General features: G+C 55.6%; 1 long non-coding RNA gene across 1 annotated transcript; it reads right to left on the bottom strand.

The window, feature by feature from the left end:
* Nucleotides 1–8932: 8932 nt before the first annotated feature.
* LOC123586439 lies at nucleotides 8933–11071 on the bottom strand. Its single transcript, XR_006706791.1, has 2 exons — nucleotides 10984–11071; nucleotides 8933–10296 (listed from the first exon to the last, which is right to left on the bottom strand). It is a non-coding gene; the product is annotated as an uncharacterized LOC123586439 (long non-coding RNA).
* Between the last annotated feature and the right edge of the window lie 2167 nt (nucleotides 11072–13238).

Below are 13238 nucleotides of genomic sequence, written 5' to 3'. Positions count from 1 at the left end.
ACGCCCTTAGGTTCTTGCGTGGCAATGCCTCCTTCCAGTCTGTGCCCTCCGTGCTCCTTCATCCCGCCCTAGCCTGCGTTCCTGTGGCCCGGCCAGCTCCCGGTCCGGGGAGGACTCTAGCATGGGTTCAAAATCCTCTCCACCCCGGGGCATCTGGGTGGCTCAGTCGGTTACGTGTCCGACTTTGGCTCAGGTCATGATCTCGTGGTTCGTGGGTTCGAGCCCTGCATCGGGCTCTGTGCTGGCAGCTCGGAGCCTGGAGCCTGATTCGGATACTGTCTCTCTCTCTCTCTCTCTCTCTCTCTCTCATGAATAAACATTAAAAAAATTTTTTAAAAATCCTCTCCACCCCCATTGCTGTCACGACCCTGTGGCATTTCTCCTATCTCCACCCTTCTCCCGAGTCGAGGCCACAACCCCACCCGTCTTTAGCACTGCAGACGGTGATGAGCCCCCTTACATGCCTTCAAGGGACTTCCAGTCCAGATCTGGGGTCTCAACTCCCACTCTTAACACACAGGACTACTGGATAAAATACTTTTATAGTTTTAAGTACACATCGCTGAACAGCAATGCGAGAAACAAATGTGAGGAGAGACCACCTCAGCTGTGAGGGAAGAGTTACAGCCACGGGACTTGGAGAGGTCGTGCTAAAAAAAATAAGACTTAGCATCCAGGACCCACGAGGGAAAGAGGCTTGGTGAGACCCCAGGCTTTTGACGGAAAGCCTGGAGGGCTCCAGCTGGGGGACTAAAGCACAGACCCTTAGCCAGAACCACGCCCAGGCTGGATTCAGCTCTGTCCCTAGTGGTTGAAAGTAATCAGCTCTATTCTGTCTGCCTGGTAAGGAGATGACATCATCCGGAGCCTCTACAGGGGTTTTTTTGGGTTTTTTTTTTTTTAACACACAAAGGCTGTCATTTAATTAAAAATTACTAGGCATTTCAAAAGACCACATGGCTGTTTTTCCAAGAGGAAAAATAAGATACAGAAATAGACCTGGGGGTGACTCAAAGATTGGAGGTGGCAAAAAAAGGGGAGCTTTAAAATAAATATGATTAATACATTAAGAAAAATTGAAGGGGGCAGTAGAGAAACATGGACGAGAATATGGAGAATTCCCCGAGAGAGCTGGAATCTATGTAAAGAATCAAACTGAATGGAGGACTACAATTAGGTGAAACTAAAAATTCAGTAGCTGCATTTAAGACCAGATTAGACAAGTCAGAAGAAAGGATTACTGAGCCCAGAGGTCAATAGAAGTCATCCCAACTCCCAAAGAGAGAGAAGGGGCGGACAGAGAAAATGTAGACATGTGCTTCTGCTATGGGGCAGGAGGCTGCAAGGTAGGTGCGGTTCTGGAAGGAAAAGAGAGAGCGGAAAAGGGACGTCTGAAGAGACACTGCCTGAAAAACTTCCAAAACCAGTGATACATCAACCTGCAATCTACCAAAACTGACACAAAAGCGTTATGCTGACCTCGTAAAGTTCCCCAGGTTCTGTTATGAGCCCATGATCATGCGCTGAAACGCGTCTTTCCAAAACTCACACGTTGAAGTCTAAGCCCGAGCGCTCGCTGTGTGTTCTTGTCTGGAAATTCCGTCACAGCAGGTGTAATGAGTTAGGACAAGGTCACACCGGAGTAAGGTGGGCCCCTAATCCAGTGTGTTTGCCGCCCTTATGAAAAGGGGAAACTTGGGCACAGGGCCTTCTCCTTCTCTGGCCCCTGCCTGAGAGGAGCTGTCACTGTGTCTGCCCATCTGCCACAAGTGACAGCGGGACCGCCCCAGCTTCCTGACTGGGAGACACAGGCAGACGCTCAGTGCCGAGCCCCAGAATCTGAAGGCTGAAACCCCTTGTGCTACAGGACTGTGAGCGTGGGGCCAGGGCCGATGGCCAAGGTGTCCCGGTGCTCGGGAGGCAGAGGTCTAGCCAGCGGGGCCGGCCACCTCTCGCGTGCAGCCCACCGTCACAAGAATCCCGGGCCACCTCAGCAGCGGCTGGCACACAATCTACAAGTGTCACTCTGATTTGTGGTGGACGCCACCCCAGGGCCACTGCCACCCCAGAGCCATCTCCACTCTGTGCAGCCAGAGGCCTGTGATGGTAAAGAGTTCCTGGCACCCCTACCCAAAACAATAAAGATGTCAGGTGACTTTGCTCAAAAACAAAAACAAAAATATCATACTGAAGGCTCTAGCAAGTATGATAAGGCAAGAAAAAAGGGCATGTTTATTTATTGCAGCACGACCACGTAAACAGGAAATCCTCTGAAATCTACCAAAAAGACGACTAGAACAAACAAATGAGTTTGACGAGATCATAGTACACAAGGTCAACAATAAGAGTCACGCGGGGCTCCTGGGGGGCTCAGTCAGTGAAGCGTCTGAGTCTTGATTTTGGCTGAGGTCATGATCTCGCGGTTCGTGGGCTCTGTGCTGACAGTGTGGAGCCTGCTTGGGATTCTCTCTCTCCCTCTGTCTCTGCCTCTCTAAATTAATTACTTAAAAGTCATATACGTATTAGGACCACAAGTCAAGGAAGGCATGTGGCCTCCAGAACCAGCAAAGAGCAAGGCAACAAATTCTCCCGAGATCCTCTGAAAACAAACACGGTGCTACCTACACCTGGTTTTTAACCCATCGAGACTTATCAGACTTCTCGTCTATGGAACCGTAAGATAGTAAAGGTGTGTCGTATAAATAAATTCTCATATTGCTCAAAACATTATGTAATTGTTCACTGCTATGAACGTGAAATTTTAAAACTCTATATACGTATGTGTTAACTATATATACATTTAAAAAAAAACATCAATGCTTAGGGACTATGGCAGAGGCTCCCTAAGACCACTCTCAGGTTTGATGATTCGCTAGGACTCACAGGACTTAGCATCTACTCCAACTCACCATTAGGATTTATTAAAGAGAAGTAACTACAAAGCAAAATCAGCAAGGAAAAGAACTCCTGTGGCAAAATCTGAAGGAAATCAAGTGCAAGCTTTCAAGGGTCTCCTCCCTGTGGAGTCACACAAGATGAACCTAATTCGTTGACCAAGGAGCTGTGATCACATGTGTGAAATGTTGTCGATCAAGGATGCTCACTGCAGACTCAGCGCCCAAGGTTTTTATAGGGGCTGATCACATAGGCACCCTCTACCGGTGTTCTGTAGCAACCCCCAGACTCTCAGAAGGAAACCAGACGCTCGGCAGAAGCCATGTCGTTTGAATGAACAGCTTAGGCACAGTTCCTTCAGCCTATCAGTTCTGGGAATTGTGGGAATCCTCCTGAAATCAAGCTGCTAGATGAGAACCAAGGGCCAGCCTTGCAGAAAGACCTTTCTCAGGGGAGTGGTCTCAGGCCTTTTCTACACAGTAATACATTTAAAAAGATATGTGCAATCCACGTCCACTGCAAACGACAAACATTTCTGAGAGGTATTTTTAAAGACCTACACAGAGAAATTTACATTCATAGATCAGAAGACTTAGGGTGTCAAGAGGTCAATTCTCTACAGATTGATATAGAAATCCAACACAATCAAAATCAAAATCAAAATCCCAGAAGGTTTTATTGTAGAAATTGACAAACGTCTTAAGATTTAAATGGAAATGCAAAAGATGCAGAAAAGTCAAAACAGTTTTGAAAAAAGAACAAAGTTGGAGAAGCTATACCACCTGGTTTCGTGACTTACTGTGAAGTGACAATAATCATAAGGAGGACACAGGTGAGTGGAACAGAATAGAGGATCCAGAAAGAGACGTACATGTATTTTTTTAAACAAATGGTTCCATCTGATGGAACCAGCAGATACCCACTAGGAAAGAATCTCGATCCTTACCTTACATCACACACAAAACTTAAGTTGAAATGGCTCGTAGACCCAAATATAAAAGCTAAATTTATATATTAAAAAAACCCTTCTAGATGAAAACACAGGTGAATCTCTTCACGACCCTAGAATAAGCAACTTTCTTAGATAAGACGCAAAAAGCATGAACCACTAAAAAAATCTTCGCTAAAAGCTTTTACTCTCTAAAAGACACTGCTGAGGAGGAGCACCGGGCGGCTCAGTCAGATAAACGTCCGACTTTGGCTCAGGTCATGATCTCGTGGTTCGTGGGTTCAAGCCCCGCGTCAGGTTCTGTGCCGACAGCTCAGAGCCTGGATCCTGCTTCGGATTCTGTGTCTCCCTCTCTCTCTGCCCCTCCCCTGCTCACGCTCTGTCTCTCTGTGTCTCTCAAAAACGAATAAATGTTTAAAAAAATTGTAAAAGACACTGCTGAGGAAATGAAAAGACAAGCCACAACTTGGAGAAAATATGTGCAATGCACGTGTTTGACAAAGGTTTATATCTAGACCACATAGGTGTTTCTGCAATTTCAGAATCAGAAGGCGCGCAACCTAATTTTCAAAAATGGTCAAAAGACTTTAGGAACCTCATAAAAGAAGATACACAAATGGCCAACAAACACATGCAAATATTTTCAACATCGTTAGGCATCAAGGAAATGCAAGTTAAGCCACAACGAGATACCGGTCCACACCGACCAGCACAGCGAAAACAGAAAGATTTACAATAACAAACATCGGCAACACAGAACAACGAGGGCTGTCATGTGCTGGTGGCAGAAACGTGGAAGGTACGACCACTTTGGAAAACAATTTGGCAGTTTCTTGCCTCGCTAAACAGCTATTTACCATACGATCTAGCAACGTCGCTCCTAGATTTTTATCCAAAGATGTATACACAAATGTTCATGGTGGGCTTCATCCATGAGAGCCAAAAATGGAAATGACTGAAATGTCCATCAAAGGCGAGTGGATAAATTGTGACACAGTCATGTGATGAAATGCCACCGAGCCATAAAGAGCAGTGAGCCAGTAATACTAACACAGCCCCGTGAGTGGATCTCAAGATCAGAACGCTGAGCAAGAGACGCCAGACGCAAAAGAATACGCTCTGTCTGATTAAAAGACTGTTAGGGGGGCGCCTGGGTGGCTCAGTAGGTTAAGCGTCCGACTTCGGTTCAGGTCATGATCTCACGATCCGTGAGTTCGAGCCCCGCGTCGGGCTCTGTGCTGACAGCTCAGAGCCTGGAGCCCGTTTCAGATTCTGTGTTTCCCTCTCTCTGACCCTGCCCCGTTCATGTTCTGTCTCTCTCTCTCTCTCAAAAATAAATAAACGTTTAAAAAAAAGAAAAAAAGAAAAAAGACTGTTAGGGCCAGGGGTTGGAGGCAGGACTTGCCAGGGAAGGGTGCACAAGGGAACTGTTGGCGTCACAGAAATGTTTTATCCCTCGTTGTAGTGGGGGTCACTTGATACATAACACTTGTCAAAACTCATCAGATTGTTTGCTTAAAATGGGTACACGTTATTGCATAAGAATTATACCTCAATAAAGGTGATTTTTAAAATAGGAACGTGGGGGCTCCTAGGTGGCTTAAGTCGGTTGAGCGTCCAATGCTCGGTCTTGGCTCAAGTCATGGTCCCAGGGTCACGGGATCGATCCCCCCCTTAAGATTCTCTCTTTCTCCCTCTGCCCCTCACTCGCCTGTTCTCTCCCTCTGTCTCTCAAATTAAAATATGAACGTGAAAAAAATAAAAAATAAAGTGTGAATGTGGGCAAAAGATTAACAAAACCCTTTCCTCTCCTGCTTGACAGTGTGACCTTCGGTGAACTCCCTGTGCACCCCCCGTCATCAGGTAAAGGTAGAATGTTGGTTTGACTCGCAGCACTGCTTATGGTAACGCTTTGCCCTACTGGTAAGCGGTCCGTGGACAGGGAGCAAGTGGAGAGGAAGCAGCAATGCCCGAGGGAAGCCGTACTCTGAGCCCCCTGCGGGACAGTGGCTCTCGAATCAGGACCCCAGAAGCTCCGTCCGTGGAAGGGCCCAAGGCCTGACGACTGCCGTGAGGCGCAAGCTTTGGAGGCCAGGGCAGCTCTCGCCCTGCCCAACGTGGACCTCACCTCCTTGAGTGTGAGTTGGCACCTGTGGGTCCACGGAGGTGGACGTGTCGGCTCCGTGACTCCGTCAGAAAAGGAAGACGCAGCTGCGGTGCTGGCCGAGCTCCATTTCCTGCCCTGTGAGCAGACGGATGCCAAGGGCTACCTTGTGGCCGGGGCTGGGTATCCCGCAGACTGAGGCCCCTTGGGGGACACCGCAACGGCTGTTTCACAGAAGAGCGACCACAAATGGCCACAACACGCACAGTGGCAGGTCCAACCGCATAAATCATCAGGGGAAGGCAAGTAATGGCGGGCACAGCGTATGCACTCAACAAACACCTGCACGACTGAGGCCGCGACTGCGATGAGATGCCAGTTAATGTCCACTCGATCAGAAAAAATGCACAAGCCCGGCAATATCAGGTGTCGGAGAAGTCACGCAGCACCAGGAATCACTTTGTGCGTTGGCGAGCAAGTCAGTTAGTAAGCCAGTTTGGCATTATCTTGTCAGGTGGAAAACTTGCATTTCTGCCACCCGGAAATCTGCACGTGTGCCCAGGATAAACGTTTGCACGTGTTCGTCTGCAGACACGTGGGAACGTTCGCCGTGTCACCGTTTCCACTAGAGACCCCTGTAAGCGGCTAGACGTCTGCCGACGAGATTACGGGCGTGTAAATCGTGGCGCGTGCACAGAATACCGGTTCCCCTGACCTTGTCCTCTGACCACAAGGCAGTGCAATTAGAAAATTAACCATAAGGGGACACCCCGTCGTCTGGGCAGAGTGCCCAGCGCAGCACAGGAGAGCACTGATACCCCAAGTCCCTGTGACGGCAGGAAAACCACCCCCCCACCCTCGCCCATGCTTCCGAATGCAGAGCCCCTGGTGAGAACCACAGCCCTCAGCGCTCAGGATGAAGTCACATTCTGATGTGACCTCAGGCCCCACGTGACATGCCTGCGCGGCCACCGCCCTCGCCTCCCACTCGCCCCCACCGTGCACACGTCAGCCGCACACGTCGTCCCCACCTCGTCTTCCTTCAACCCGGGCGGCTCCTCCTTACGGATTAGATGTGAGAACCCGTCCCCCTGGAGCGCTCCCCTGACCCCCACCATCCAGGGCTTCACGCCCTTTGCCTCCGCTCCTCCAGCAGAACCCTTGCCCCCCGTGTGGTGGTGGCCTGTCCACCGGCAGGTGCGTCCGACTTCACGTGACTCTCTAGTGGCCGCGGCACGACCACGGCTACCCCGACGCCTCGCGCGAGATGCGGCGCCCGACTGGCGCTCAACGAATCTAGCCCTTGTGGAACTGCCTTGTTCGTTAGAGAGCGTGCCGCGTTCCCGGAGCCCAGTGCGGGGGGGGGGGAAGGTGGGACGGGGACAGCCCTCGGAGGGTCTGGGACACCGAGAAAATGAAGTAGCCCCGCCAGAGGTGATTCACTCGCCGATGCCCGTCTTCCAGGATCTGCCTCTTTCGCCTTGTTCGACGCACAGGGCGGTTTTCCTTGTGTGCCCCCACCCACCCCACCCCCGTTCCACTCACGGTGCTTCGGTCCTGCTTGAGGCCCACGTGGCCTCCCGCCTGAACCTTCAAGAGCCTCTCGAGCATCGGCCTCCCCACTTCCAGTCTTGAACCAGACACACAGGCGAGGACCTCACTCCCGGCTTAAAGGCCCCCAAAGGCTACCGTTGCCTGTACTAATCTCAGCTGTGGCTCCTGCAGCCAAGGTCCTACTGGGCCAGCGGGAGTCACGCCCTCCCTGGGCGCCCAGCCCCCGCCTCAGGCGTCACACCTGCCCTCCTGGGCGCCCCGCTGCCAAGGCTGGCCGCTTTGTCCCCTGAAGACACCGAACTCGGGGCAGAAGCTCTCGTTTATTTTGTGTCCCCAGTTCTTCACGTAAGAGCCGCTCAGCAGAAGGCGGTCGGCCCGAGGACCAGCCAGGAGGAGGCCTGGGACACTGGGGGGGACCTACACCTGCTCCCGCCAGTGTCTGGCTTCCTCCTGGATGTGCCCTAACAGCATCTCTAGTGCCTGTCGTCCGTCTCCCCTTGGCCCTCTGTCCACCCGGCCCTCCAATGCTCCCCTTGGAAGGTCCCGATTGCGGAGCCTCAGGCCCCCTCCCCTCCTGTCGGTCCTGCCCACCCCCTTCCCCCCCTGGCCGCCTCCTCTCACCCCTGCAGGCACTGCCCCCCAGGATTTCAACCTTCCTCAGGCGCCTCCTGCCTGCAGGCTCCCAAAGCAAGGCCCACTGAGGCTCCCCCTTAGCGGGAGCTCCAGATGGCGGCGACAGGCCCTGCACAAGGACTCTGCCTTGGGGGCACTCCCCTCCAGGCCCTGGGCTCAAATCCACACACCTCTTCCCCCTCCCCCCGCCCCGCCCAAGGCTCTAGTGTGTCTTTCCTCCCCCAGGGGTGCAGGCCTGCCCCACACTCCTTCTTAGTCCCCTCTGACAGGCCTTGCCCACCCTGTCCTGAGGCGGTCCCAGGGCACGGTGGCCCGACTTCCTCCCAGTGGCCCCTCACGGACCTCAGCACTGCCCGCCGGCTTGCCCCACTCCCCACACCACCTCCACCTCCATCCGGCTCCCACAGGCGAACAGCAGCTGCTGCCTCTAGAGCACTTCCCAGGCCCTCACACGCCTGGTGTGGCACAGACTCCAAACCACCCTGCCCTGCCCCCTGCCTACACCCCTGTGCTCCCACCGCAGCCTCCCTCGCTGACGGCGCCTCCTCATCCCTGCCCACACCGTCCAGCCCCACAGTCCTCTCCCAGTCCCTCCGTGTGCTGTGCTGCCTTCTGCCTCAGGACCTTTGCTCTGCTTCCTCATCCCCCGCCCTCGGTGGCAACACAGCCTCCGAGGCCCTACGGCCCACCCTGCCCATCTTTCCCCATCACCCCATTCCCCTGCACGACCCTCGCCCTCAGTGCCGGGCACCCCTCCAGTCTCGCCCACACCGTGTGCCTAAGGCTTCGAGCGCATGTGCACGCAGCTGGGACGCGTCGTCGGACGCGGCTGCGAACGGACAGAGAAACAGCCCGGCCGGGGGGGGGGAGAAGGGTGGCCGGAGCCAGACCACAGGGGACGAATCAGTGGCCTGGCGCGGTCACTGGCCGCCCCCAGTCCCCACCCTCAGCGACAGGGGGCAGAAGCCCAGGGAAGACGGTGCCCCGGCGCACGAGTGCCGACCGGTGAGGACACAGGACGACCGGGGTGTTTACTGGAAGGCCCGCCCGTGGTGGGGGTGCCGGGGCGGGGCCTGCCGGTTATCGGGGAAACCAGCTGGGGAAGTTGCGACAGGCGAGGTCGGGCGTGGCCCGGCGGGTGTCTGGCACGCGTCTACGCGGCCGGGTCTGCCCGGCTGGGTGCAGCATTTGCTTTCCACTTCCACCTAACGTTTCTCGTGGGCAAAATGCAAGCCAACCAACGGGACCGGCCGCGTGTATGGGCCGCACGGAAACAGTGCACGTTTGCATGAGCACTGAGGCAAAACCCTCCGTGTTTGTGTCGGGTTCGCTCTGAGGACGAGACACCCCCACTCCCCTGCGGCCGGAAACGCGTAGCGCACTATTCCCCAAACTGAGGCTCAGGGACCCAGACAGGCTGAAGGGGGGGTGGGGGCCCTGGGGCCCCCGTCTGAGGGACATGGGCCTCGAGCTCCTTCCTCCGGCAGCACTGGGGCATGGGGACCCCGAGCCTCCGAAGCCCGTAATCCAGGCCAGGTGCCGGGCGCCACGTGCAAGCCTGACCTCGCAGTGACCTTCACATATCATCGAACCGGAAGACAAATTGGAGGGTGGGTGCGATCAGCCCAGCCTGCGGTGACCGCACATTCCCACGGCCACCGGCCAGCAGAAGGCGAGCTGGGCCTAAAACCAGGCCCTCTGTGGCTCACCACTTCCCTCTGTGTTCTTGGAGGTTCCTGATAAGAATTCCTTCGGAAAGGTCCGTTGCGAGTGTGCTAAGTGAGGGCTGCGCAGAGGCCGACTCCTCATCCCTCGCCCCCGCCGCCCCCACCAGGAGCAGGTCGGCCCTGGCTGTGGGGCCGGCAGAGGCAGAGGCACCACTCAGACCCGGTCCGTTGCAGGGGAGGCTCACGTGGCACGTTGAGCCGACACAGCCCACAGGAGGCGGGTGAGGGGTGGGGAAGCTCTGGGGGAGGGGCCTAAAGCCCAAGAGGTGCCCCAGAGGAGGGCTGGCGGAGAGGCTGGACTTCTGGAGGCCGAGAGGGTGGAGGGGCCCGGGCTCTTGCCGCCTGAGGGTTCGTGAGAGAAAGTGCTGGTCGTGGACTCAGTGACACGATACAGGCTGCTGCACCTTGGGGCTCACCGGGGTCTCCGAAGGGCACTAGGGGGAAGAGAGGCATCGTTACCCCATTGGACAGATGGAGGAGGAGAGGCGCAGGGAGGAGACACAGTGAAGCGGAGGCAGAGCCTGTAAGAGGGGGGCGGCTCGCAAGCCGAGGTCTGAAGAAGGAGGAGGAATCAAGGATGGTCAGGGCTGGGGGGAAGGCGGCTGGGAGGCCCACCCCTGGAACCCAGGGTCCGGAACCCCGCCGCCCGCAGGCCGCCTGGGCTCTCCCCTCCTGGCGCCTTCCGAACAAAGCTTTGTAGCTAACGAGCTCCAGAGACCGACAGAGGCCTCCTGGTCTCCGCTGGACCCTCGGCCCTTCCTGAGGAGCGACCGAATGGACCCGTGGGGTTGGTGACCAAGTGACACTCACAGAAGAAGACGCTGCCTCTAGCCAAGGCCTGGAGAGACCTTCCCCTGAGGCACCCCTTCCCAGCTCCGGCTGGTCGGGCCCTGCCTGGATGAGCGGGGCCATCGCAGTCCTAAGGGGACAACGTCAGGAGGGGACAACCGGTCCCTCAGAAACCTAGGGGCACATCCTCAGACACTCAGCAGGCCAGTTAGCACCTGCCTTGTTTCTTCTGCCAGCATATCTTCTCCAGCTTCATGGGGAGAATGCTTCTAGGAAAAACAAAATTTAAGGGTTGAATAAAAACTGTATTCACACATTTGCTGAGCACCTACCATGTGCCAGGGCCTGTGCCGGACTCTAGAATGCAGACAGAGTGGAGACCGTACGGCAGGGCCTTTGTCCTCTCCTGGGACACCACCCTGGGTCTTCTCTCTGAACAGAACCAAGGTCCAGTGGGGGGTCAGAAAGACCCCCTCCCCTGGCAGCTGTGGGAGACACACACACACACACACACACACACACACACACGCTGCCTGAGCAGGGGTGAGGCTGGAGGCAGGAAGAGCAGGTCAAAGAGCAGGCTCCAAGACCTGCACCAAGCCCCAGCCCCAACCGCTGGGAAAGGTGGGAAGACCCGACTGGCCGTGGGGATCCGGGCGCCCCGGGGAAGGTCTGGACCAGGCACCGGACATGGAGGGCTGTGCACCGGTGTCCCCACCTGGAGGAGGGAGACTGTTACAACACTGCCCGGCACACGGTAAGCACCCAAACCGAGCTGGCCACGGCCCTTTCATTGTCTGAAGTGAAGGAGAGGGAAAGGGAGGGAGGAGTCGCGGCTGGCATCCAGGAGGGCACTGCACTCGAGTGCCAGCTGGATCTGTGGGAGCACAGACTGGGCAGATTCCTCCCAGGAGCTCCTTGTGGGCCACAGGGTGGGATCCCAAGGCTGTAAGGGGCACAGCAGGCAGAACAGAAATGATCACCCAGCCAGGATTGCTAGGACGCTAGGGACACGGGCAGCACGGTTCCTTCCCTGGGACCGCCTCCCACAAGCCAAGAACGGCACGCCACAGCCCGCCCGTGTGGACGGAGGTAGGAGGGGGTGTGGACAGAGGGCTCCAGGTCAAAGGTCCCTGTTCTGTAGCAACTTTTTGCCTTGAGAAGATGGCTTTTACAAGGAAACTGACAAAGAGTCCCAAGCCAAGAAGGGAGCAAAGATCCCCTGAGGCCTCGCCAAGCTGCTGTGCTGAGCGGAATCTCAGGAGGCAAATTTGAATGGGGACAAACTGTGCAAAGCCAGTGACCCGAGACCAGCAGTGGAGACGCCTGACTCAGCACCAGTGGGGACACTGGAGGTGTGTGTGAAGTGAATTCCTAATGCGCCGTGAGGGATGCAGAGCAAACCCCGCGTGAAGCCGGGAAGCCGGGAAGCCGGGAGCTTCCTGCCAGTCCTTCGGGAAGAGTCAGGGAGAAGGCGGGGAGGGCCGCCCACTCCCTCTCGCTCCCGTCACGCCATCCAAGTTGCTGTGGGTAAAGCTTTGGCCGAAGCCCTCGCTCTTTGCAGACTTTTGCTACTTCGTCCCAAACTCAAGCCTGCTAGGTTTGGGCACAGAAGGACAGTTGTACGCAGGACAGAATAATGACAAGATAAGCGAACTGGAAGGAAGGGAGATAAGAGTGGAGGGACAGAGACCAGAGAGGGGCCTGGGCTGTCCGCACGGGACGGGCCGCCGGCCACGGCGCGATGCCGGGAGACCCGGTGGGGGGGCGGCGGTCTGCCGTGGCCCCAGGCTGCACGGTGGGAAGGGGAAGGATAATAGAACAATTCCGGTGTTATTTTAGCTCCAGGGGTACAATACAGTGATTCACTAAACCCCCAATTTCTAACACAATGCCCGCCACACAGTAGGTGCTCAATATACCATTTTCGGAGGGAAAAAGCAGTGTGTAAAGGGAAGTATCGGTCGGATTCCTCAGATGTTAAGAGATTTAAGGAACGGGCTCGTGCAGTTGTGGGGACTGGCAAGTCCCGAATCTGTAGAGGAGGCCAGCGGGCTGGAAACTCAGGCAGCCGTGTGGGAGAGCAGCGAGGCAGGATTCCTTCCTCCCTGGAAAACCTGGGCTCCTGAGGTTTCCTGCTCCTGAGGCCTTCAGCTGCTTAGATGAGGCCTACCCACATCAAATCAACTGATTGTAGATGCCAGTCACTTCACAAGATATTTTTACAGCAATATCTACACCAGTGTTCGACCAAACACCTGGGCACCGTAGCTCAGCCCCACTGACCCGTCAACGGAACCACCCCAGCTGCATCAACCCAAGGAGAGGCCAACAGCCAGGCAAGACTGGATGGTAGAAGGCGAGTGGGAAAGCCATGAGAAGCTCACTTTCCCACACTGTGAACAGCAGAGTGGTGACGACACCCCTGCCCCCACCAGGTGAAAGGGGCCACAGTGACGCAGCCGCGATGACTGTCCAGGGTGTGGGAGGAGGGTGGGGGCAGGCCCCCATTGTGAGGCCCAGGTAGAATGCTCAACTCAGGCTGACTCTGAACCAGTCCTCACCCCCACCTCCGGCTTAGACCTGG

This window comes from Leopardus geoffroyi, chromosome C3 (assembly GCF_018350155.1).
Source record: "Leopardus geoffroyi isolate Oge1 chromosome C3, O.geoffroyi_Oge1_pat1.0, whole genome shotgun sequence".
NCBI classification, from domain to species: domain Eukaryota; kingdom Metazoa; phylum Chordata; class Mammalia; order Carnivora; family Felidae; genus Leopardus; species Leopardus geoffroyi.
This window is presented reverse-complemented; position numbering and strand designations above follow the sequence as displayed.